The sequence below is a fragment of the Pinus tabuliformis genome, chromosome 2_1 (genome assembly GCF_031772625.1).
Source record: "Pinus tabuliformis cultivar Carrire ecotype Pingquan chromosome 2_1, CPIR1, whole genome shotgun sequence".
Classification (NCBI taxonomy): Eukaryota; Viridiplantae; Streptophyta; class Pinopsida; order Pinales; family Pinaceae; genus Pinus; species Pinus tabuliformis.
Window position 1 is genome coordinate 775,271,560 of NC_142299.1, and position 25,405 is coordinate 775,296,964.

The following is a 25,405-nucleotide window of genomic DNA, read 5'->3' on the forward strand; positions in this document are numbered from 1 at the left end:
TGATAACCTAGGATATTGGTTCTCCACCATGTGCAAATCCATGTCTAATAACATAAAGAAAATCTTGTTCTCCTGTGCATGTAATGACTCCTTGGTATGCCATAGTGAGGCATACTACACGACTTCAGAGACATTTGTTTCGACTGGCGGAAATTGTGAGTCGTTTGACTCCTTCCATGCTAATAACACAATGATCAAAATCAACGACGTATAATGAAATGTTCTTCCTTCCTCCTATGCCTCACGAGAATCCTCCAAAAACTCTTTCCATAAGTGCCCAACTCAGTAGAACTGAACCCCAGCACTGCACTGCGCGGCCAAAGAAACCACGGCTGTGGGGAGTTCGTTTGCTCTGCATTTCCTCATTATTTTTCCTACTAAAATTTGTGCAGTGAAGCGCAACCCTTGGTCGCTGATAGATTTGATATTGTAACCGTGTGACTTCTTGATAATCCTAAACTTATTCTACATACTATGCCTTGTCTTGGTTTTTTCTGATGAATTTTTTGGTGGGTTCCTTCCCTTGGTAGGGCATCCAGGTAATTCTTCTTATCAACATCTCATCAATCATGATCCTCTTCCCCAACTAGAGGCATTCTTCATGCACCAATAGTAGTAACTGTTGAACGCAGGCTGTGTAGGATGTGCTTCTACCGAAGTGTGGCACATATAGCATGTTTAGCAAGCCTAATATTTTCAATCCTGCAACCCACTGGTGCTACTCCAACCTCGTAACTCTACTCTCTGGATAATATACCTAATGTAGATGCTTGCTTGTCTCAAACTATGGATATTTATGAACTATTTTTTGGCTCATTTGGGCTTGACCCAAGTTCAGCTTAGACTTCATACCAAAAAACCCCCTCAGACACTGGCCCTTTCATCAACGACCTGCAAGTAGGTCAAAGTCTCACCTGTGGTGGTTATGGGTGATTGGAGAACTAGGTTTCGACAACCTTGAGGGACTTCGCGGAGTGGATCTTAACCTCTCCTTTCTACACTTTAATTATCCTTCTAACATTCATAACATTATTGTGCAGTCTATTCTATCTACAGAATTCATCACATTCAATTTAATATAAACATATTACTGAACAATAATAGTTGTTGCTAACATACCAATTATTTGGAATTACTTCGCATAAATAGATAGAGCACAAATAACAGATGTAGATACAAAAGACTTCGCCAAAACTTCTTCTTCTTTATTAAGATATATATTTTAGTACATACAACTCCTCAAAATGTGTACCTAGCTGTAGGTAGTTTGCACAATTAGCTATAGACTCTTCCAAGGCCTCTGTGCACTCAACTGCAGAGCCTTTCCTTAAGAAAAAAAGACTCGATCACTTGTTCTCTCTCTAGTTGATCTAATGATTCTATGATCTTCAACAAAGCATTACATGTCCTTAAATACATTTCATTGCTACAAAAACCATGGTCCACATACCATGGACTCAACAAAACAATGAACTAAAACCCCGATACCCATTACAAAATGAGGGGCTTCAACCCACCCCAGAGTCCTTAGACACTTGTGTGGTAAACACAACTTCACGGACTCCACACACTCTGCTCCTCAAAATGCGGAGTCTTCGACCAAAACTGGACCAAGTTGGGCCACGCCCAATAAAAAGAAAACGTGATGTATTTCAGCTATATGTTTGCTCCTAACCTCATACATCATGGGGCAACTGTTAACACCAAAAAATCATACACATGTTGACACAATCCAAAAGACACTAAAATGTTTCCAGCAGAATGCACAGGGGAAGATTTTCTAGCTGAATACATCGTGAATTTAAAAAAATTGAATTTATCCTAAGGTCAAAAGTTTATAAAGGAAAAAAATTGATGTCGTGCAACTATTTCTTTGATAAACGTTCATGCGTGAAATGTGCTTCAAAATTCGCGCAGTTGCATAAAAGGGAGCAATTTGGGACCACTCCACACACTTGGGGCCAATTCTATGACATGATCTCAATATAGTACAACCAAATTCGAGTCACCCTGAAGATAGGCAACCCTTAATGGAATCATCTTGTCCTACTCATGTGTCATCATCATGCATGAACCAAGAGGGGGAAGATGGATTCAAAAAGTTCTATATAGACAATCCATGGGAGAGCCAAAACATGAGACATTATTATGCTGGCCAAATTTCTATCAAAGCAAACCACTGTTCCATTGTTGAAGCCAAAGTAGGAAAGAGAACTAACATGTTGGCCATATGCTTCTAAGAAATCCATCATCCTAGTGAGAAAAGAGGAATCCACCATTGGAGAGTCTTCATACTTCTTTGAGAGAGAGGAGAAACTTGCAAAGAGGTTGAGGAAAAGAAATCCCCTTTTTGAGGCCTTTTTAGCACCATAGCTGAAAGAATTCTCTTCAAGTGTCTAAGATTCATCTATTGTATTCAACCTCTACTACCAACAGTCAATAAAGGAAGTTTTTTCCATTATTTTGTTGACTCGTTTGCTCCATTGAGCATTGTTTGTGTATTTACCTCTTTGTTTAGTTTATTTTTATGTATGCATTGTTTCAACTATTTACAATGTTGTGTTTACTTAAGTTAGTCAATTAACAATACCAATTATGCTTGTGATCCTTTGCAGGGAAAAATCAACTACTAAGGAGGTGTGTTTTGGTACACCATTGCCACAAAAACACTACCAAACATATATAGGTGCATTCACTTGAAGTTGTCAAGGTTTGTTAGTTTATAATTTTCATAAAAAAGGTAAGAATGTGAACTAGTTAGAAGTAGTGGATATGGCCTATCGTTCTATTGACAGGAAAGAACTTCAAATTTTTGTGCAAGTTATTCAAGTTCATATCATTTTTGTTGCACATTACTTTATATATGTTTTAATTTTTCGTATATTTATGGATGACAGTTGAGAATAACTATAGTGGCTACATTGGAAATTTCATTATACGCGGCCCTGACCTTCTAACTGGTTAGGTTAGGAGTAAGCTTAGTTGCATTCTATTTACCCTTCTCTTGCACTCGTTCTGCACTTGTTCTCCTTAGTGTTTCTTGTCTTTTCTTACTTTTTTATTCTGTCATGTTTTGTTTAGCCTCCTTTATTTATGCTTTGGTTTCAATTTCTTGTTGTGTCATGTTTTTTCCCTTATATTATGTTGATAAGACTTTACATGAAGGGTGTACCATTTGGCCTAAAAAAAAATGTAGCAAAATAGATAAGGACTTTGTGACACTACAACATTTGGTTAACTCTCCATCCTTCTTCCTTGTCGTTGTTGCACCTTTTGGTTAATGATGTTCCGATGGAAAATCTAATCCTTGCATTAGGAAAGCCTTGTGTCAAACCATGATTTCCATGTCTATTATGGAAACCTCATGCCTACACTTAGGCATTTATGTTTCAGTGTTTTCAGGTTGATCCAATCAAGTAGAGAAGGACAAGGGGAAATTCTAAATAAGAAAACCAATATTAGAGGTCTTATATACACTTCTTTGAAGGGACAACCTCTCCTGCTCTCAATAAGTTGGGATCCCTCTTCCCCCCATGAAATAAATAATTGTCAATGCATAGTCCTATAGAAATAAATAAATAAGGTGAAAGAAGAGAAGTCTTCCTGCGCAGAGAGGTGAAGCAAGCGAATTCGTCGGGGTACTGTCCAGCATTGCTGGCAGCATAACAATGCTTGTGTTCTTGAAGTGACTCTGCAAAGGTACCGTCCAGGCCTGCTGGTGGTGGAGGAACACCATAAATGAAAAACTGTACTCTGAAAATATAAATCTCGCGAACTTAATTACCCTATACTGATTTGAAGCATTGTGTGATCGTTGATCTTATGTTTGTGTTTAACTAGGTAAATGAGTGAATGAGACTATGTTTATTCATGGGGTAAGTGGGGAAGCCATGTTAATCTAAATGATGAACCAATACTCCTTGAAGAACTAGACCTTACACAAAAGAATAGACCACGGCAAAGAAGCTAGACTTGTATTAGTGTGTCACCAAGTGTTGTCGCTACAACAAACACCCTCCAAAATTTTTCCTATACTTGAATTTTGGAGCCTACCATGGATCTTTAGATCAACCTTTCCATAGTCACTTCTAGCTCAGTTAAGTAGTTGAACTCTCTTTGCGATTGAGTGTCGAAGTCACCTGGTTTCATATGCTTAGTTTATAATGAATTCATGAGTGCACTCCTACACGCAATATTGAATAAGCCTAGCATAGTCAATAAAGACAGTTCTTGTGCTATAATCTATCCATGGCCACAGTCAATGTGCATTGAAATTTATAGTTTCTCACTTCTAGTTGTGTTTGTACTTCTATTTCGGTGAGTTTTGCAAATTGTTGCTTTTGTGCACTCTTGCTTTCGCAAGTGTCATTTTCATGCTTTTGAGTGTCACTTTTGCTTTCTCTCACTTTAATTACTATCATTTTCATGTTATCTTCAATATGGCATGTGTTTCTTTCACTGTGATTTTCATATCACAAGTGGCATTCACACTTATCTTCTCATTTCACAAGTATCATCTTTTGGTATGGGAACTATCGCTTATCATGTAAAATAAAGTTCTGGCTTATCTCAAGGGGAGATATTTTTATAATGAGTTTTTCTTATCATGTAGACATGTTTCACACTCATTTCCAAAGTTTCAAAAATTGTTGCATAAGTGTCGCTGCTTTTGTCGTAATGTGTATCTTTTGTGTCACACTTGGTAGAAGTCATCACAAAGTTTTTGCATTGAAGAAAGTATTTTGTTCATGTGTTTTGAGTGTTCTTTGTTATTTCTTTCGGTGAACTAAGTGTGTGATCATGTTCAAGTCTTGATTTTATTCAACTTTCCCTCACTGATCTAGCACTTAGTCAAAACTAGAAAAACTCTCAACTGAGCCACTCTACCTTATCCAACCCCCCTGAACTGCACAATGTACAGTCTCAGTCCTCAATCAACAACCTTGTCTTCTTCCATTACACAATGCATAGTCTCTTCCTCCCAAAAATGTGCATTTCACAACCTTAGTGCTTAATCCTAGCCCCTGAGTCCTCGAATTGTGCAATCTTTCTCTCCATCCAAGCCAGCACTATGCATTACACAATCTTAGTCCTCAAGCCTAATTATTCAGCTCATGAACTATGAAACTATGAAATCACCTAGCCTCTTGTCCTTCCAATACTACGCATTTCAAAATTTTAGTGCTTAATATTGGGCCTTGGCCTCCAAAACTACGTAATCATGCCCTCCAGCTAGACCTAAACTGCACATTATGCAGTATCAGACCTCAAGCCCATCCCTTAAGCTCATAAGTTGCATAACTACACATTCAACTAGCCTCCTCTGCCTTCCAGAACTACGCAGTTGGCTCATACATTGCAAAACCCCACATCCTAGCTCACGAACTCCTAAAACTGTGAAATTTTCTTTCCCAATCCATCTTGAACTGTGCATTGTGCAATGTCAAGGCTCAAGTTTTACCCATGACTACCCGAGTTGCGCAACTATGTCATCACTGAGCCTCTCCCTTAGCCTGTCACCCGGTTCTGGCTCACTCAGTGGATCATCATGCAACTCATTAAACTATGGGCTTATCGGACTAATGTCATCTTGTCATGAGTGAAATGCAAATGGAGGTTCTCTGTCATACCATGATAGAATGATGATGAAGTAGATGGAGAAGGAGACCACGCTAGAAGACACTTCATTAGTTGATCAATCATGAGAAAGAAAAGGGACATCAAATTGAGACAACAACTAGAGATCAGGTTCCACTAAAGACTCCTCATCTCTAAGCCATTTCGAGGACAAAGAAGAAGATTACGATCCATCCTGAAGACATAGAGCACACAGTAGCAAAAAATGGCTTGACATTTCCATGTCATCGTGCAAGTCCATGTCTTAAGTGTCATGTCATGTCATGTCATGAGTCATCATGTGCCACATCATTTTGTGGAATATGTAAGTCAATATTGGAGAAATATAATGTAAAGTGGAAGTCCAAGATTCATTCATGTAATGTGAAAAGTCATTTAGGAAGTCAAAAGCTCATAGAGTAGTCGAACAATCTTGAGGGTAGCCCAAGAGTCATAAGGGAGGTGAAGGATCACCCCATTTTTTATATATACACACTCATGGTACAAGAAAAGGACTTTTCACCTTCGCTTCTCCCATAAGGCATGATAGAGACAAAGTTAGTACTTTTACGGAGAAAGTTGTGGCTCCAATGCTCCACTATTGGAGCTAGTGATGCTCATTGTATTAATGTATATTGGGAATTTTACTTAATACTTGAAGCCTGATGGCTGAAACGTTTTCATGCATGGATTGTGAATATTTGTAAGATTGTTCTGTGAATATTTATGATTCATGTTTGCTTTCACCTGTACTAAAGTGACTAAACTATTTTGGTTATTTTAGTGCTTATCTAATTGAAGATGTGTTGTAATGGTTGTAACAATCGTTGCATCTATGTGGACTATTCTACTTGCTGTTAGGCGGTTATATTTTCGTTTTTGTGCACCTTTACTAGGGTGGTACTATTACCTCTCTATTAGAGGCACACCTTTCATCCCTCCACAGTAGAAGAACCCGGATACACCTACAACCGAACATTCACCAGGAACACTTATTTTCTTTTCACAAAAGCACATATACGCTTAACTCTCTTACTGACATTTAAATCCAAGGAAACTCTATAAGAAAATATGGAAATTGGGTCGAGACTCTAGATGGGGCTCCTATTCCAAATGATATGAGGTCTAATTGGGACTTCACATCGGGGAGACCCGCTTGGTTGATGGATTTCTAGCATCGTAAACATGTTCTATTCTAGTTTTGATTTAGATTGACATCATGGTCATCATCACCATTATCCTTATAGGAGGATTGATAGGGGGTACTTTCTAGATGATTTCAAGAAATCCAAGCCTCCTACATTTGATGGAAAGATGAAGAAACCAGAAGGTGTAGAAGCATGGATTCTTGGGATAAGGAAGTTCTTCGAATTGCATGGTTATACAAAGAATATGAAAGCCAAGTGTTGTGGCCAGCAACAAGCCCCCTTCTTATTTAGTTTTATCACTAATACTAAATAAGTGGGGACCCTTATTCAAAAAAATTTAAAAAGCAATTAATGCTTGTATTTCCTTTTTAATAAAACTTATTATCATAAACTTAGGAGAATACCCTAGAAGAATCTAAAAAGACTTAAGTTTTATGATAAGTTGGAATAAAATCACTCCTTAAAACGCGTCGCATCGCAAAAACGATAATGGATACCTTCCTATAAGAAAAATTCTAAGATTGCGAAATCGCGTTGCGAAATCACACATCAAAAGACCCTCATCACATCGCATGCCTCAAATATCACTTAAGTTGAAATGCCTCAAACTGCCGATATGCGATGGTGAATATCGCAAATCGCATTTCTCAGAAAACACATTGTAACGGATAATTTCCACATGCAATAGATTTGCGATATTGCGATCTGCGATATTGCGAAGAAAATTGCAAAATCACCTTATCGCAGATCTGCAAGGCTCGTTGTTCGAAAAAGCTTTTTCCATAAACCGAGGCCCGGTTATGCGCGTTAATGTTAATCAATGACTTAGTTGGCAATCATTAATGAAATATGGTTTTGATCTTATCGAAGAGCCATTTCACGTAAGGTAGTATATTTTATATGTTTTTCGCATTTAAAGCTTTCCCGTCACCTTTTTCTTATCATTATTCTCACCTCATTTGTAAACTACAGGAGCGAAGAGCAGAGAAGTATACATAGCAGTGTTTAGGATATTATGGGAAAGAAGGGTAAAGCTCTGAGTTCTGAAGATAAGGAAATGACACCCTTGTACGCGGACACCACCTGTAACAAAGATGCCAGTATTACTACTTGGGAAGGCATGTACAGTCTACTCGAGGAAGAAAATCCCAAGGTAATGGAGGATATAGCTACTACAGGCTCACAAAGGTCTTCTGAGGCATCAATTATAGACCTAGCATGTTCATTCTTTCACAGGATAGCGGTGAGGCCCAAAATTCTTCCATACACGGACATGGTTAAATGGATACTAGATAGTGCTGATATCACAAACAGACAATTCAAGACTCAAGGTCAAGGACTCATTGGCTCGTTCACTCCACAAGATTTGAGGCTCATGTATCATCTACCAGAGCCACAGGCAACTTATAACAAACAGTTCATGGAGAAGTTCGCTAAAGAAAATGAAGATTTAGCAGAATGCACCAAGGACTGGTCAAGAAGGGATGAACCACTAAAAAAGGATAAGCACGGTATGTATAGTACTAGTTCTCTCACCTCCCCATATTGCTTTGCTACCACTATGCTCTGTAGACTTTTTGGAAAGCCAGACATTAACAAATTTTCATCTGAATGGCTACCATTATTGGATGCCACCACTAATGCTACTATTTTGGATTGGGCTAAGATCTTGTCTGACAATTTAGCCATAGCCATTTTGAATTACCGGTCTAAAAGAACTATTTCTCAAAAAATTTATCCCCCCTTCTACTTATCTGCGTATTTGATGGATGCAATCTGTTATATTTCCAAGTTTCCTCTAATGGGTTGGAAATGGACTACTCAAGATCCCTTACCCATTCATATTTATCACAAAGAATTGTGGGATTCCAAGTTCACTCCGTATTTCTACAAGATTTGTCATGGAATCATGTTACCTCTATACAAAATGTTGTATGATAAAGACCCTCCAAGATTTTCTCCCGAAGCGGAGGTCGATATGCTCCATGTCGCGAGATGGTTCAGAGAATAAATTTTCACTTATGTCAGGATATTCGGAAGTCTCGCTTCCCCTCATGTCTTACCTTTATATGTTCTTGATAAACTACTGGCACGAGAGATTGCTTATTAGACCTGCGGAGAAGGAGGTATGAGTAAAGATTTGAAGGACAAGAAAAAGGCCATTTGGCCACAATTTCCTGTGGCCTGTGGGGCCTTTTCACTATTTGATGTAGGCCATGCATTCAAAGAAGTAAACAACATGTTATGTCTACGATTGTTCAAATTTCCAGGAAGACCATTCGACCCTTCTGATATTGTTAAGAATTTCACTACTGCAGTCAAAATAAAGGTGTTTTCTAAAGAAGATGATCTTTTTGATGATATGTTCCAACAGAAAAGTACACTTAAATAAGTTCTGCATTCGGCCCAAATGTGATTTCCTCCAGCAAAATTTCAAGAATTCAAAATATACAGAGAAAGGAGGTTAGCTAATATCCCTTTGGATAAATTATGCTTGGAACCCGTGAGGGAACCAACTCCCAGTATCAATCTTAGTGGAAGTTTAGGAACAGACAGGTCTAAATCTAATTCTGGGAGAGAAATGTCAGAACACTCCAAGAGGTTTGAAAGTGACCATAATAAAAGTGAAGGGTCAGTAAGGGATACTTCCCAGTCTAAGGAGCTCCTAGAGCAACAAGCTTTGACCTCTCCACAGGTATATCCTCCCCCTCTCATCGTCCAGCCACCATCAGTCAAAACTAAGCTAGATAAAGAATGGGAGACATTCAATGACTTAATCAATATTGAGGGACAGAGCACAAAAACACCTGAGAGTAATGTACAGACAATGAATGACATAGTCACAGTAACAATCAACAATGTCCCAGAAATGGAACATATTCCCATTACCCCATCCTCTGAAATTATGCTCAAAATAGAGGAAATTCCCCCTCTCGATGTATTTTACAGCTCGCAGCATAAGGCTGTGGTGAGAAGACAATGAAAGAAAAGGAAATTGGAAAGCATGCTCTCTCCTGATGCAGAAAAATTAGACATCCTTTGGCAAGATCCTACCACTGATCCTAATCAAAATCTCACTAAATTATCTCAGATCGCAGGAGAATATGCTTTTGCGACCATTGATAAAGCATCTGAGGTACAACAAATACTGAAAGAAAAAGAAGATCAAATACAGGTTTTGCAGCAACAACTACAACAAGCCAACGCCAACAGCGAAGCACAGAAACAGCTTGAAAGATTACAGTAGGACTTTCAACAAATGCAGATAGGATACCAGAACAGTTTGGCCAAAAGAGAAAAACAGTTACAGGTTATGCAAGAGATGCACAAGGATGATCCTAAGATCACAGAATTTATCACAAAATCCATTTCCTTAAATGATCAACTACTACAGCAAAAAGAAACATTGTGCCAAAGAATATCACAATGGAGCTCTTATTGCGAAATAAGCGATAGAATTACTAATCAAGTCGTGGAATTGCGACATGATTATGATTTAATTGATAAAAGAGTTACCGAATATTTGGCTTGGTAGGAAAAAGAGGAAGGGAAAAAGGTAGGTGCACCACTAATCAATGACACCCACAAAGAAATGCTCTTTAATAAGTGGGATGCACAGATCAAGAAAGAAAAACAAGCGGCAGAAGAAGCAGCCACAGCAGCAAATAATGTCATTGACTACATCAATGAAAATTTACACAAGGCAAATCTGATCTTAGAGACCACTCTAGGATATCTACCGAACGTATAGCATCTACAGACAAACTGGAGACAGAAGGCTCAAGAAAGGGCAGAATCCATCAAAAGGTTAACCAAGTTGAATTGGGATTCTTACTGGGCATACTTGGTAAAACCACACAGCCAGTGCATGACTCTCAAATGTATCATCAATTCTGCCGAGAAGATGGCGCCAACACTTGCCGATTCCATTTTCGCAGGACAGCTAAAGTCGGAAGTTGGCCAACCAAATCTCCTCAAGCAAATGCTGAACGCTTGCGATTACAAGGAAAAGATACATAGATAATTAGTTGTTAGTTTTAGTTTTAAATTCAGTTTTAGTTTTAATTTTGCTTTATTTTTTTCCTGAAATGAGGATGGTCATTTAAACCGCATCCTAGATTTTTGTAATAAATTATTTTTAGATTTAGTTAGTAGTATTTAAACCCTTCTCATGCATTTAGAGAAGGGTCCAGAAATTTATCAAAAACTTGTCCTCAGAACATGCACTTTTGCACCCTCCGAGGAGGTTTTGATGAATGAATGGAACAAGATTTATTAATATTTGTGTTTAATATCTGCTACTGATGTTGCACTTTTGTACTCTTAGTGCATGTTGGATTAAGAAGAGATAGATCATTATTGCTTGAAGCTCATGAGTAGAACTAGTTATAAATGGTACTTTTATCTCTTAACTATTTCTTCTTATGTGTTAAGGTGATATTCATGTTCAGTTATTTATATATGAATGCATGAATGCTTGAGTTATCATTTGGCACTTTTGTACGGTGATAGCTATTTATTTATGTTTAATATATGAGTAGCTTATTATGCGATATGTTTTTCACAACTGTTTCATCTAACTTTTTATATCAAATGGTTTATCTTTATTGAATTCTTTTCTCATAGCAGTTGAATGATCTTTATTACCAACTATTATCTGAAATCATTTTAGATCGCATAACGGAAAGATTACATCCCAGGTTAGTTTAGAATTAGATATTTATGTTTATTAGAATACAATTGCATGTCGTTAAATTAGATTTAGAATAAAAGCATTTTACTTAGGAATTATTAGAAAAGAAATATCAATTCTCAACACACACACTCATATATTGGGAAACTGGTCCCATATCCCCAGTCAGACCCACTACACCAAACGGAAAAGGAGCTGCTAACCAAGGTCCGGACCGGGTGGGTATCCCCCTTGTTGTAGACCCGATTTTTGAGGCTGCAACATATTTTGCGTTAAAATAAGGGCCCCGAACTATGAATGGCAAGTAAGTCTAAATCTAAATACCATTCTGAGAGTAAATCACCCTCACCATCTCCCCCGACTTCTCCATCGCACTTAGAATCTTTAAATCTTGAGCAAGAAGTTGAAAGAACAACAACCACTACCACAAACCTTGACATTTCAGATAAATCTACTATTGAACCTCCTTAAGTTGAATCTTTGATTCATAAACTTCAGCGATTTTCTATATCACCTCAAATATCTGGTAAATCTCAAGGCAGTGTGACTTCGCAATATAACCCTGCTCATCATCACACCAGATTAAAGAGCGAAAAGTTTGGTATTGAGCCAACCGAGTTACCTCTACCTACAAGGAAGAGAGCAAGGAAATCACCTAAAGGGTCTAATAGTGAGACTCTTTCGTCATCATCATCCATCTCAACCTCTCCACCGCAAAGTCAACCATCCACTCCTCCACTTCAAATCATCGTCCACCAGATCACTAGAACTTCAACATCTCCTTCTCAATCATTTGGAACTGTAATATCCTCATCTTCCCAACCGGAGGGATCATCTTCTGCACTTTCCTCTATTAACAGTTCAATGATGACCCAAATTCCATGGAATAACCCAGGGGTAGTCTGAATGCCTACACCCTTGAGTCAGTTACTGGCCCATCCTGAAAAATGGTTGCCTAAGTTTAATCCTGAAGCAAGCATGCTAGCAGAAGAACACATAAACAACTTCATCTTATCCATAAATCTCAATGGGGTTACTAATGAAGACGTTGTCGTTCGGATTTTTCCTTACACTTTGCAAGGAGCAGCCAGATCATGGTATTTCTCATTACCATCTGGATCTATCACTAGGTGGGATATTTTCCAAGAACAATTCTTGACTAAGTTTGGTGATGACAGGTCCACTGTGACACTAATCAATGACCTGTCTAACCTTAGGACTGAGTCAAAGGAACCTATCAAAGATTTTAACTCACGTTTCAATAAACTGTTGAACAAAATTCCTACTGCTTCTAAGCCTAGTGAAGAAGTGTGAAGTGAATGGTACATATCTGATTTACCATTAAACATAGAAATCTTCATTGATAAAGCTAACAAAACAACTTTAGCTGACAATATGAAGGAAGAAATAGCGGTAGAGAAACACATCATAGCTCTAGAAAAGAAAAACGTCGTTGAAGAACGTAAATCTAAGAAGGTTTCTTTCAAAGAAGATCCAAAGAAAAAACAGCCCAAAGACCCATTTGATTTAGAGGGATTACAGAAAGTTTTGAAAACCATGTCTAACGAAATGGTTGACATAAAGAAACAAGTAGGAGAGACTTCTTCTAAAAAGACTTACAAGCCTTATAGAAGAAATCCTTCAACTGATTCAAAGCCTCCCAATGCTATTACTAATGCTGAATCAGAAGAAGAAGAAGAAGAGGAAATTGCCACCAAAGAGCCTATCGATGAAGAAGAAGTTGTAGAGGTACAAGGTATGTGGGATTTCATCCTCCCAAATGAAGAGGATCAAGAGGCATTGCCAGTTAGTACTCAAAGTAGAAATCAGCTCGATCCTCCTCAACCTACTCCTAAGCCAAAGAGTGCAAGCTCAATGCCTAAGGACAAAGTCGCAGGCAAGAAACGAAATCCAAAGCGACTCAAACAAGCCCAGTCCAAACAGATTCACCAACTCCATCTAAAACATTAATTGTTTCTGATGAGATGGAGTATAATATCATAGAAGACATGAAGAAGACTAGGGCTAACATCACTTTTTATGAATTGAGCAAGTTAAAACATCAACAAAAGCTCCTTTTGAAAGAATTACATGCAATACCAATTTCACCTCTGCCTGCCACTGTAATCTCTCAAGCTTCCCATGAGATGGGAAGACCTCCAACTAATGTGATTAATAAACTTGATCCAAACGACATCGCTCTAATTGGAGGAAGGTCAAGATCTCATACTCCGCCATTTCTTCTTACTTATGAAATTTTCAATAAAAATTTGCATAATTGTTTAGTTGATTCAGGAGCTTCATCCAATATCTTACCTAAATCAATATGTGCAAAACTGAGCGTTCAACCCCAAAAATTAGCAGTGCGTATAGTTTAGCTGGACCGGTTGTAGGATGAAGTAATCGGAGAACTAAATCAGGTTACCATAAGGCTGTCATCTAATCCAAAGGTATGTCAAGTTATCGATATTTTAGTTGCAGATATTCCAGAATTTTATGGCTTAATTCTTAGCAGAGATTGGTCAGAAAAACTTCATGGATAATTTGTAACCGATTGGTTGCACATGTGGCTCCCTTACAATGGTAAACCAAATCAGATAAAGGTTGAGTGAGAAAGACATCAGAAATACATAGTAACAGAATTAGAAGGAGAAAATGAACCAGTAGCATATAGCAATAAATATTATTAGCAACTATTCTGTTAATCCTTTCTTAGGAAATTTTAATGCTCACACTTCACCTTACTTAGAACATTCTGTTTTATCTCAAGTAGAAATTTTTTCTCAAACGGATAGTTCTAAATGTATTAATTTTATAGATAGTCGTGTAAATAATCTTTATTTTGGAAGTTATTTTTGACAGTTCTAAGTCTAACAAAGGAGCAGGAGTAGGATGCGTATTAATTAGTCCAAAGGAAAACAAAACTATGCTAACTTGTAGACTCGAGTTCGATTGCACCAATAATACTGCAGAATACGAGGCTTTAGTCCAAGGATAATATAAAGCAATCATATTAGACATCAAATATCTACAAGTCTTCGGAGATTCTGAAATTGTTATCAGACAAGTACAAAATATTATACATTGTCTATCAAGTCATTTAAAGCATTACCAATCTTTAGTACAAGATCTTACTGAACATTTTATAGCATTTAATTGTTGATCTAGGTTGTCATTGATGTCAATATGGCAATATTATGGATACTATAGGATGACATGAAACCAAGGGGATGCAGAGCAAATTCATGAAGAGACGGGAGCAAGGCTATTGGGATAGCCAAGCCATAAGCAAAAGGAGTTACTAGAGGAGCCATAACGAAAGAGCGCTGCATGTAATACATGCCCACGAAGAACCTACAAGAGTAGCCACATATATATATATATATATAATATATATATATATATGCCAAAACAGAGTTAGCAGAGCTACAGGAGAAAACGGAGCAAGCAGAATAGAGCATACATATATGCCATATATATGGCAAAGAAGAGGAGCAAACAGGAGTAGACAGAGCCACCAGAGGAGTAGATGGAGACGAGAGGAGCTAACAGAGCACCACCAGAGGAGTGATATATATGTATATGTCAGATATATATGCCAATGAAGAGGAGCAAACAGAGCCAATGGAGGCATGCAAATAAGTCATCGGAGAGCTTATATGCATGCAGGTAACAACTATAAACAGCCTTCGGATGCATGAGGAACGAGGTTGACCATTTAATTGCATAGATGGATGGCAGATATAGCACGACGGGTAGATCCAACGTTCGCGAGGTGCGGAAGATGCATAAGATTTATTGGGCGGGGAGAGAAGGCTAAAGTGGTAAGTGGTAATGCTCGCACCGCCCTTGGGAGTCAAGTTGTATTCGTACATGGGCTCATGATTCCATTAGAACTGTGACGCGTGGCGGTAGGGAACAGTTGAAAACTGCTTTATCACGAGTTAATGCGTGGGCGGCTCACGGGATCAGGAGGAGCGAAAGTCGTCGGATCGCCTGATGAATGATCGGATGACAGGTTTAACTTCACGTGTTTTTTAACTGATGTGATAGGAGAACGTCGTTACAGTGTTTCAAGTGGACCATAGTAATCGCCAATAGCAATTATCGCATCAGGAATTCGGAGCAGAAGTCATACAGTGGTAAGTGGCCCCTTTGCGATTGCCGATAGCGATACATATATATGCGGACCCATCACAACATTGCAATATATGTTAATCTATTATCGCATCCGCCCATCGCAATGCTACACAGAGGGTTGTCTGACCAGAAGTGTCGATTGCGATAAAGCATGTGGACCCGATTAAACATTATAACATGGCTTAATATAATATCACGTCCAGTGGTGGATCAGCCGTCGGCCATCAGCGATGTCATGAGCCCGATGTATAAAGGACCCCCAGAAGTCTTAAACGCTGATTGCGATTGTAAGAGCAGACCTAATGCTATATTGCGATTTGGCTTAATGTCTTATCATGTCCATCTGCCATCGGCCATCGACCATATGCTGCGACTATCGATTGTGATTTCACTGCGGACCCGACATAGGTATAGATACGGGTGCAATGATCCTTGAAGTCTACCCTTTATCACTTTCACCTGTTTTTTCTCATATTTCCTGTGTAATTGATATTTGGCCTGCGCGGGGTTTGGAGGCAAAAATGCAATACAATAACACTCCCAATAGTTCAAGAGGCTGCAGTAATGTCGATGGCGATTGCGATCAGGACGTGGCTATCCGTTAAATGAAGCGGTCCCTATGTATACCTACTATCATGAGAAAACAGGAGCGATGTTACAGTTTTATGAATATGTGTCCTCTGCGTATGACTCGATCCTTGCCATTGATTCAATGTGTCCTGTGAGCATGAATAGACAAAGGAAACTGAAAGATGGGAAGCTGAAGAAGCAAGCGAGCACAGAGGAAATGACAGTGAGCATTAAGGAAGTCTAAGAGGTGGTGTAAGAGGAAACGAATGGACAGAGGCACGGAATTCATAAAACAGTAAAAACAAAGGAGTGTGGAGGCTGTTGGTGTTGCAAAGAACCATAATATGAGGTAGCAGAAGCAACAGAGGTGGTTAAGCATTGTATGAAGTTGCTGGTGAATGCTGGTGAAGGCTGTTGAACACTGTTGAAGCAGTTGGAGAAAACAACAGAATAGAAAAAGGGTCCAGAATAACAGAAAGAGGACCGCAGGGCTAACAGGATAGTAGACAGTCGAAGGGGAGAAGTAGCTAGCAGAGAACATAAGCTTGAACAAGAAGTTGTTCTTTATGCAGAGCTTAGTGCAGCTAATAGTAGACTAACTAGAGCTATGTGAATAAATTATCAGAGAGCATGAAGGTTATTGGATACTATGCGTGGGCAGTGTGCAGAGTTGTAAAGACTCATTCATAAGAAGACTGGTTGTCATTGATACTGTAGTTTGGAGACTACAGTGAAGCTGTAAATAGACAGAACTCAGCAAAGAATAGTTTTGAGAGCAGAACAGTACTATCAAATGAATCTTGACAAGTAAGAAGGATTGGAGTCCTTGGGGCTGGTGCCTTAGAAGCAAGAAGGATAGGAGTCCTTGGGGCTGGTGCCTCAAAAGCAAGAAGGATAGGAGTCCTTGGGGCTAGTGCCTCAGAAGTAAGTAGGATTGGAGTCCTTGGGGTTGATGCCTCAGAAGTAGGAAGGATTGAATTCCTTGGGAGTTGGTGCTCCTAAGTCCAAGATTGGTGTCTTGGCAAAATAGAGTTGGTGCTCTGGAGGTTGGAGCCTCACCAAAGTCCAAGTTGGAGCTTGGAAACTGATTGTAACCATCTATATATTGTATCTATTTTACTGCACAGTTTATATTAATAAAAGCATTTATTCTTGCTGTTCATCTTGTGTTCTGAATATATATATATATATATATATATATATATATATATATATATATATATATATATATATATATATATATATATATATGTTTTAACTGGTGAAATTATAGTGGGAAAAAGAAATATCGAAGTCAAGGAAGAAAGTCTCCAATCCTCCTAAGGATGTGTCTCCCTCTACTACTAAAATAGAAGACAATCAATTTGAGGAGGCTCCAAGGATCAATGGGAACTTTAATATATGGGAAGCAAGAATGAGGAATTTATTACAGACTCAAGGCATTGAAATCTGGAAATCAGTGATTACTGATAGCAGGATGGATGAAGAATCCAAGAAGTACAATGCAAAAGCAATGAAGGCAATCTTGAATGGGCTACCTAATTTTGTAAAGAACAATCTAGGAAAATGTTCATCAACAAAGGGTATATGTAACAAAATTCATGACCTTCACTCAAAAGGAGCATTGACCATGACCATCAGTCAAGAAGATGATGGAAATCTAGAACCCATCATGGAAGCTGAACATGAGAATGATGATGTCAAGGCTAAAGCAGAATTAGAAGATGAAGAGAATGAAAAAGATTTTGTAGAAGAACTCCTCACTCAACTTATGACTGCCATGGAAGAGATTAACAATTTGAAAAAGGAAAATAAAGAGCTTAAGAAGATAGCACTAGTTGGTGACCAAGATCAAACAAGGAATGAAGAGCTTGTCAAGCTTAAGAATCAATTGAAAGCAAAGGATGAAGAAATCTTCAAATTAAAATCTAACATCAAGCTTCTCAAGGCTGAAACATGTAAAGCTACAAGGATCAAGGAAGAAATGGAGAGTAGTCAAGCAAAGAACGAAGAAATCTTCAAAATGAAGTCAGATATCATCTCCCTTAAAATAGAAGTAGATGAAGCTACTCGTATCAAGGAACAAACTGAGAAATAACTTGCTAAGAAGAATAGTGAGTGTGAAAGATTAGAAGAAGAGATTGTCTCCCTCAGAATAAAGGTTGAAGGGATGAACAAAATCTTGAAGAGCTCTCAAGCCTTAGATGACATGCTCAGCTATCATAGATGTCCATTTGATAAATCAGGTCTCGGGTATGCAGGTGAATCCTCAAACAAGAATGAAAATGCTGTAAACAAAAGAGATGTGAAGAAGCTAGAAAGAAATGGTGATGCTCCCAGTTCTAGCAAATGCAAGGAGAAAAATCAAGGCTACAATAGAAGAAATCCTATTCCAAGAAGAAATCCTACTCCAAGAAGAAAACCAACTCCAAAAAGAAATGTAGATGATGTCAAAGAGACGAGAGGCAATGGTTATCATCAAAGGATATCAAGGCAGAAAGGCTTCAGAAGTACATCAAGGAAACCTCCATCTCCCAAGTACCAAATTTCATTTTTTGGTTATTGTTATTCTTGTTCAAACTTTGGTCACATGGCAAAAGACTGTAAAGCATATCATAAAGATAGATGTTATGGTCCCCAACCATCTCATAGAGATAGATGTTATAGTCTCCGAAAACCTCCAAGAAACAATTTTGCAAGTAGAAATCATGAATTCTTATTCATGAACAATGTAGAATGCTACAAGTTTCATAACATTGGTCATATGGCACGTAATTGTAACTTAACATGGGCTCGTACACAAGCTAGAACCATGCAAAAGAAGAAAGTTACACAAGTATGGAGAAGGAAGGAAATACAATCCAAAAGTCCCTTGAGCTCTTCAGCCAACAACATATGTCATTGGCCTGAATTTTGACAATCTAAGCATTTGATGGGAAGACTCTGCCAAAAGGAGATGATGCATATAGTTAGGGGGAGCCTGTGATTCTTGATCATTATTGCTGAAGCTATTAGTGAAAGGGTCCTTATGAAATCCTTGTTGAGCTATATTAACAATCATTCTTTGATGAAGATCATTTCTCAGGAGTACTCCATTGAAGCATATGATCCTATAACCATTCTTTAGACTGTTGTTAAAGAAATAGGGGAAACAACCATGGTGCTATTATCACAGAAATTTATGTCTTAACTCAGGAATTTAATGTGAGAACAGATAAATTCTGGACACTAATAGAGACAGTCTTCAAACAAACAGATACATCTAGAATTGAGTTTGAAGTAAGAGCAGCTGACAGCATATAACAAAACTGAAGCATTGCATGAAGATGCAAATCAATAGAATGTATTTAAAAGACAGTTACAGATTGGATATCTATATCTACTAAGAGGAAATAATTAGCTGAGATATGTACAAGAACGCAAGGAAAAGATGGCTCATAGGAAGGAGAATGTTGTGCATTCAAGCATAACTTAAGCTAATACAGATCACTTAAGAAATATAGAAACAGTAAGGCACAACCCATCACATTTTTGCCCAAATGCAATGATGATTGAATACTATATGGCAGTAACTTAAGGGGAAGCATATAGACGCAAAGGAACTCAGATCTGAAGAAAGATAGCAAGAAAGACAATCTCAAGGGCATTTTCTCTTAATTCGGACTATGAAGGTCTCTCAATTCTGCTTATGGAGACATCAATATGGATTGAAGCATGAAAGCCTGGACTTGGACACTTGGTCTATGGCCGTTTTAAATCTAAATGAAAGCATTAAAGTAGAGCATCCTTAAGCATTGTTGAAGCCATGATAAAGCAGTTCTGAGACATGAAGAGGGAATAATGTGCAAATTGATGATAAAATATCAATTCCTCTATCTTGAGTAAAAAGAAGAAGAGCACTATGACAAGGGGAGTCACAGACCCATGAAGATCTACCATTCATGAAGAACAGAAGAAGTTTGATAGGGGAGTCCTAGAGCACTCCTTTGCCATTGATGTCAAAGGGGGAGAGAAGAAGAATATTGCCATCAATAACAAAGGGGGAGATTGTTGATCTAGGTTGTCATTGATGTCAATATGGCAATATTTTGGATACTAGAGGATGACATGAAGCCAAGGGGATGCAGAGTAGATTCATGAAGAGACAGGAGCAAGGCCATAAGGATAGCCAAGCCATAAGCAAAAGGAGTTACTAGAGGAGCCATATCGGAAGAGCGTTGCATGTAATACATGCCCACGAAGAACCTACAGGAGTAGCCACATATATATATGCCAAAACAGAGTTAGCGGAGCTACAAGAGCAAATAGAGCAAGCAGAACAGAGCATACATATATGACATATATATGGCAAAGCAAAGGAGCAAACAGGAGTAGACAGAGCCACCAGAGGAGCAGATGGAGACGAGAGGAGCTAACAGAGCACCACCAGAGGAGCGATATATATGTATATGTTAGATATATATGCCAATGAAGAGGAGCAGATAGAGCCAATGGAGGCATGCAAATAAGTCATTGGAGAGCTTATATGTATGCAAGTAATAGCTATAAACAACCTTCGGATGCATGAGGAACGAGGCTGACTATCAGATTGCGCAGATGGACAGCAGATACAGCATGACAGGCAGATCCAATAGTCGCAGGGCGTGGAAGATGCATAAGGTTTATCGGGCGGGGAGAGCAGGCTTAAGTGGTAAGCAGTAATGCTTGCACTGCCTTTGGGAGTCAAGTGGTATTCATACACGGGCTCGCGATTCCATTAGAAATGTGTTGCATGGCGGTAGGGAACAGTTGAAAACCGCTTTATTACAAGTTAACGCGCGGGCGGTTCGTGGGATCAGGAGGAGCGAAATTCGTCGGATCGCTTGATGAATGATTGGACGGCAAGTTTAACTTCACGTGTTTTTTGATTGATGTGACAGGAGAACGGTGTTACAGTGTGTCAAGTGGACCATTGCGATCGCCAATAGCAATTATCGCATCGGGAATTCAGAGAGGAATTCATACAGTGGTAAGCGGCCCCTTTGTGATCGCCGATAGCGATACATATATATGTGGACTCATCGCAACATTGCAATATACGTTAATATATTGTCGCATCCGCCCATCACAATGCTACATAGAGGGTTGTCCGACCAGAAGCACCGATTGCGATAAAGCATGTGGACCCGATTAAACATTATAACATGGCTTAATATAATATCGTGTCCAATGGTGGATCGGCCATCGGCCATCGATGATGTCGTGAGCCCGATGTATAAAGGACCCCTAGAAGTCTTGAACGTCAATTGCGATTGCAAGAGCAGACCCGATGCTATATTGTGATTTGGCTTAATGTCTTATCGCATCCATCAGCCATTGGCCATCGACCATATGCTACGACTGTCGATTGCGATTTCACTGTGGACCTGACATAGGTATAGATACGGGTGTAATGATCCTTGAAGTCCGCCCTTTAGCGCATTCACCTATTTTTGCTCATATTTCCTGTGTAATTAATATTTTTCCTACGTGGGGTTTGGAGGCAGAAATGCAATACAGTAACGCTCCCGATAGTTCAAGAGGCTGAAATAATATCGATGGTGATTGCGATCAGGACGTGGTTGTCCGTTAAATGAAGCGGTTCCTGTGTATGCCTGCTATAATGAGAAAAAAGGAGCGTTGTTACAGTTTTTTGAATATGTGTCCTCTGTGTATGACTCGGTCCTCGCCATTGATTCAACGTGTCCTGTGAGCATGAATAGACAAAGGAAACTGAAAGATGGGAAGATGAAGAAGCAAGCGAGCACAGAGGAAATGACAGTGAGCATTGAGGATGTCTAAGAGGTGGTGTAAGAGGAAACAAATGGACAGAGGCACGGAATTCATAAAACAGTAAAAACAGAGGACTGTGGAGGTTGTTGGTGTTGCAAAGAACCAGAATATGAGGTAGCAGAAGCAGCAGAGGTGGTTAAGCATTGTATGAAGTTGCTGGTGAATGCTGGTGAAGGCTGTTGCAGCTGTTGAACACTGTTGAAGTAGTTGGAGAAAACAACAGAATAGAAAGAGGGTCCAGAATAACAGAAAGAGGGCCACAGGGCTAACAGGACAGCAGACAGTCGAAGGGGAGAAGTAGCTAGCAGAGAACATAAGCTTGAACAAGAAGTTGTTCTTTATGCAGAGCTTAGTGCAGCTAATAGTAGATTGACTAGAGCTGTGTGAAGACATTATCAGAGAGCATGAAGGCTATTGGAGACTATGCGTGGGCAGTGTGCAGAGTTGTAAAGGCTCATTCATAAGAAGACTGGTTGATTGATACTGTAGTTCGGAGACTACAGTGAAGCTGTAAATAGACAAAACTTAGCAGAGAAGAGTTCTGAGAGCAAAACAATACTATCAAATGAATCTTGACTTATAAGAAGGATTGGAGTCCTTGGGGCTGGTGCCTCAGAAGCAAGAAGGATAGGAGTCCTTGGGGCTGGTGCCTCAAAAGCAAGAAGGATAGGAGTCCTTGGGGTTGGTGCCTCAGAAGTAAGTAGGATTGGAGTCCTTGGGGTTGATGCCTCAGAAGTAGGAAGGATTGAAGTCCTTGGGAGTTGGTGCTCCTAAGTCCAAGATTGGTGTCTTGGAAAAATAGAGTTGGTGCTCTAGAGGTTGGAGCCTCACCAAAGTCCAAGTTGGAGCTTGGCAACTGATTGTAACCATCTATATATTGTATCTATTTTACTGCACAGTTTATATTAATAAAATCATTTATTCTTGTTATACATCTTATGTTCTGAATATATATGTTTTAACTGGTGAAACAATAGTGGGAAAAAGAAATACTGATTCACCCCCCCTCTCAGTATTTCCAACATTAATATTTCATCAATTCCTAGACTCCATAATGCTAGTGCCGACCTCTTGGAAAACATAGCTTCCAAGCTCATTCCCTCAGAAGACTATAGCCCCGATAGATTTTCAATCGAATTAATCTTTAGACCCTCAATTCCTGATAACATTACCAATTGAAGAATTTTCAACGATGATCCTGATATTGTAAGCTTCCTCACATTTGAGGGATCTTACACCAATCAGATAATTGATGAGGACCAACATGACAAACAATTGCAACAAGATAGCACTAATAATGCTATGCAAAAATTAGTAGTCAAATTGGAAGACTTATACGATTTAAAAGATCGATTCAAAAGATCTACCAATTCAAAACTTAAAAGTTCAACTCTGAACTATGAATTAATAAATCTAGGAACTAATACCAAGCCACAGAATATCAACCTAGGCCTTGGCCTAGCTCCTGAAGAAAAATTAGCATATGTTCGTCTCTTGAAACAATACAAAAGTGTCTTTGCTTGGAACTACAATGAACTTAAGACTTACGACACTTATATCATTCAGCATACAATCCCAATGATAGATGATGAAAAACCTGTCCAACAAAAGCTGAGAAAGATCCATCCTAACAATACAAAAGTGTCTTTGCTTGGAACTACAATGAACTTAAGACTTATGACACTTCTATCATTCAGCATACAATCCCAATGATAGATGATGAAAAACCTATCCAGCAAAAGCTGAGAAAGATCCATCCTAACCTAGAAAACCAAATCAAATTTGAGCTCAATAAGTTATTGAAAGCCAAAATCATTTTCCTCGTGTGACATTCTAAATGGGTTTCCAATATGGTTCCTGTTAGAAAGAAAAACGGAGACATTAGAATTTGCATTGACTTTCGAAATCTTAACAAATTCTACCAAAAGGATAATTTTCCTTTGCCTCCTATGGAGCAAATATTTCAGGCAGTTGCAGGATCAGAATTAATGTCCTTATTGGATGGTTTGTCTGGCTACAACCAAGTTTTGGTCCATCCCAATGATCAATTAAAGACCACATTCAGAACCAAATGGGGTACTTATGCATATCAAAAGATGCCTTTTGGTCTGATCAATACTGGTGCCACATTCCAAAGGGTCATGGACATCACGTTTAAGGGATTAGTAAACAAATCAGTAGTAATCTACCTGGATGATATAACCGTATATTCCAAGAAGCGAGGCAATCATCTTAGAGATTTAAAACAGATCTTCCAACATTGTCAAAGGTATGGAATTTCACTTAACCCAAAAAAGTCCTTTTTTGCATTAAGTGAAGGAAAACTTCTTGGATTTATAGTGTCAAAATCTGGAATCCATATTGATCCCAACAGAATCAAGGAGATTTTCGAAATACCTTTTTCTCACAACAAGAAGGTTATGCAATCTCTCCTTGGACAAATTAATTTTGTAAAGAGATTTGTTCCATATTTTTCAAGAATCGTATCTCCTTTACAAGCAATGATTAAAAATAACTCAATCTTCAAATGGGGCCAAGACAAATATGAAGCATTCAATCTGATCAAACAAGCGATTGTTAATGCTCCATCTTTAGCAACTCCAAAACTTTCTGATCCTTTCATTTTATATACATTTGCCTCTGATAGATCATATGCTGTGATACTCAGTCAAGCAAATCAAGACAAGGCAGAAGCCCCAATTGCTTTTTTCAGTTCAAATCTACAAGGGGCTGAATTAAATTACTCAGATGTAGAGAAACAAGCTTATGCTGTTTTCAAAGTGATAAAATATTTCAGACCCTTTCTGCTTAAAACCCATACAAAAATCATAGTACCATTTTCAGCGGTAAGAAATATCTTAGTACAGAAAGATGTGGGTGAGAAAAGATCCAATTGGGTTACCGCATTACAAATTAAACCAACAAATATTGTAAAAGGTCAAGGCTTTTGCAAAATGTTGGTTGGAGCATCGCTTATTTCCGAAATACCATCTGCAGAGATACAAATGTACGAGGTAAGCCTAAACGATGTTGATTCATTATACGCTGATATCATATTTTATCCAAAGAACAGATATCCCCCTTCAACCCTCGATTATACAAAGAAAAGAGCTCTAAGGTTGAAGGCTAAGCAATATCAGCTTCTGAACGATGTACTTTTTAGGATGAATTATGATTCTATTCTCCTTAGGTGTCTTGAGAAATCTGAAGCTGAAAAGGTGTTGCAAGAACTCCATGATGGACCAGCAGGTGGAGATTATGCTGGAGATGCTACTCCACATAAAATCCTCTGCACAGGCTATTACTAGCCACACTATTCAAAGACACACATAGCTACGTAAGGAAATGTCAAGTTTGTCAAATTGCTGCTGGGAGACAAAAGAAACCATCGTTGCCCTTGCAACCAGTCAACATTGAACAACCTTTT